The sequence below is a fragment of the Papio anubis genome, chromosome 11 (assembly GCF_008728515.1).
Source record: "Papio anubis isolate 15944 chromosome 11, Panubis1.0, whole genome shotgun sequence".
In the NCBI taxonomy this organism is placed as follows: domain Eukaryota; kingdom Metazoa; phylum Chordata; class Mammalia; order Primates; family Cercopithecidae; genus Papio; species Papio anubis.
Genome location: NC_044986.1, coordinates 51,854,733 through 51,857,852, shown reverse-complemented (window position 1 = coordinate 51,857,852; position 3,120 = coordinate 51,854,733). Strand labels below are relative to the sequence as shown.

The 3,120-nt window shown below is 37.6% G+C and overlaps 1 pseudogene; it reads left to right on the top strand.

The window, feature by feature from the left end:
- Positions 1-906: 906 nt before the first annotated feature.
- LOC101005288 lies at positions 907-2,328 on the top strand (annotated as a pseudogene).
- The last annotated feature ends 792 nt before the right edge of the window (positions 2,329-3,120 follow it).

Here is a 3,120-nt window from a genome sequence, read left to right as displayed (position 1 = left end):
ATGTAAAATATAGTATATACACAGTATATAAATATTCTGTGAAATTATATATACACACATGTATGTGAATTTCACTATTCATAGTAGTTATGTTCTATAAATTCACCAAAAATACTGACTTAGAGAATACTAAGCCCCTATGGGAAATACAGGGTTAGTGTCCAGTGCACTCTGGCTACCCATTTTCATCAACCAATCAACACATAACCTTGTTTTATGTGTACTTCAGTTAAAGACACCTTATTTAATAATTATTGTTGATTCATTAACATTGAACTCACAGCCAGTAGCACTATTATTTGTGCCTGCACACAGCTCGTCTAATACACCTGATTTCTCCATATAGCAGATCACAGTCTTCTTGCACTCAGGAATACTAGAAAGCACTTCAGCACTAGGCTGAGGGGGCAAAGCATTTGAAAGCATAAAGTCACTAGTAAAAAGCAAATAGTGCAAAGAACACTGCACAAAGAGATCTCAGAAAGGTCACTGATTAGGATATGAGAATTGAAACAAGAAGACAGAAAGTCACCTTGCTCTACCTTAGCTGTTTAATATCAGGCAAATAAAAAATTTGGCTGCTCTGTGAATGTTCACAAATGATGGCAAAAGTGCCTCAAGTATTAATTGGAGGATTACAAATAAATTTTAGCTCATAGGGGAATTTACAAATATGGAATCTGTGAATAATGAGAATCAACTGCAGTTAGTTTAAGCAGTTGTGAAAAATTGAAGGCCAACATCACATCAGATATAAAAAATATCAAACTTCCAAATTTTAAATGTTAAATTTTCCTTTAATATTTTAGTGAATGTCAACATATAATCAATTTGGAATTGCTGTGAGTGGGTTGCTAGAGAAACATAAATATTTGGAAATTTATTCAACTCAAATTTTTTTTCCAAGACAGACAATTTAGGAGAGCAATTAAAATTATTTGCAAGAGTGAGAGTGGCAATCTGCACTACCAATGTGGTCATTTTTTCCCCCTAGCTCATCACTGCCCCCTAGGTGAAATGAACTGTTGAATAATTCAAGAAAGCTTTTACAATCATTTAAGGCATTTTGCTTTGTACTTGTAATCATTAAGAACAATTTCAGGCTCTCTGCTTTTCTGGTTCGACAGACAGCTGCATATTCTCATGCATCACCAGCCACTTCCCTGAGACACCATGGTGAAGGTGAAGGCCAGAGTCAGTGGATTTGACTATATTGGGAACCCGGTCACCAGGACTGCTTTTAATTCTGGTAAAGGGGATACTGTCACCATCAATGACCCCTTCATTGACCTCAACTACATAGTCTACACGATCCAGTATGATTCTACCCACGGCAAATTCCATGGTACCGTCAAGGCTGAGAATGGGAACCTTGTCATCAATGGAAATCCCATCACCATCTTCCAGGACCAAGATCCTACCAAAATCAAATGGGGTGATGTTGGCACTGAATATGTTGTGGAGTCCACCAGAGTCTTCACCACCATGGAGAAGGCTGGAGCTTATTTGCAGGGGGAGCCAAAAAGGTCATCATCTCTGCCGCCTCTACTGAGGACCCCGTGTTTGTGATGGGCGTGAACTATGGGAAATATGACAGTAGCCTCAAGATCGTCAGCAACGCCTCCTGTACCACCAACTGCTTAGCATCCCTGGCCAAGGTCATCCATGACAACTTCGGCATTGTGGAGGGACTCATGACCACAGTTTATGCAATCGCTGCCACCCCAAAGACCGTGGATGGCCACTCCAGGAAACTGTGGCATGAGGGCTGCAGGGCTCTAAAGAACATCATCCCTGCATCTACTGGCACTGCCAAAACCATGGGCAAGGTCACCCTGAGCTGAACGAGAAGCTCACTGGCATGGCCTTCTGTGTCCCCATCACCAAACTGTTAATTGTGGACCTGACCTGCTCTTTGGAAAAAACTGCCAAATATTATGTCATCAAAAAGGTGGTGAGGCAGGCATCGGAGGGCCTGCTCAAGGGCATCCTGGGCTACACTGAGCATTAGCTTGTCTCCTGTGATTTCAACAGCGGCACCCACTGTTCTGCTTTCAATGCTGGAGCTGACATTGCCCTCAACAACCACTTTATTAAGCTTATTTCCTAGTATGACAATGAATTTGGCTACAGCAACAGGGTGATAGACCTGCTTTAGCAGTCATGATCCAGTTCCTCAAAAACGCCTTTGGCATGAGATTCCACAGAACATGGAAGGCAGAATTTAATATACCTTAGTATGGAAACAAAATAAAATTTAAAACTTCACTTTATTATAGTTGTTATTATATGTTGTCAAGCAGCGAAATTACAGGGAAGCAAACGATGTAAATGGCTTACGAGTAATAAATTGTGAGGGGGACAGTATGGCAGATAAGAATGAATTAAACTTGTTTCACTACTTGTAAGATATATACAATTTTATTTTTTCAAATAAAAATAGTTCTACTTATGCTTATAAATGCATGTTTTAGATTTTCTTGGTCAAGAAAGTACAAACCTAGGTTTTTTCTTTTACATTATGTATGTTTTAATAAGACATTGTCATAGGCACAAACTATAAATTAAATTTAACTCAACGAATAAGAATTCTGTAACATATTCACTTAGTCAAAGCAAATAACTAATATGACACACTGTAACACAAAATTTATTAATGGGGCTGGTGGTAAAACACTAGAACACCCTTGAATTTATTTCAAAATAAAAAGGAAACTTCTAGAGTGAATGAAGAATTCAATAATTAGTTTAAAACACACTTTTTTTTTATTTGCCATAAGATCATTTTATTTTTCATCAACTTTTAAGTTCCAGGGTACATGTGCAGGATGTGCACGTTTGTTATATAGGTAAACAGCACACACTTTTTAATACCTAAGGTGCTTAAGATACATTGCCTACACTGTAACTAAAATGATAAATAAGGCACTTTCATTGTTTTCATTCAATAAACTGGCAAAAAGAAAAATAATTACAACAATATTACAAACTCTATGGTAAAGCTATAGTTTATATGCAGCTAGAAAGAAAGAAAATAATTATTTTTGTTAATGAGAAAATACTTCAAAGAAAGTGACATTTAAACTTGGTATTGAGATGAAAGCACAAAAGTGGACTGAG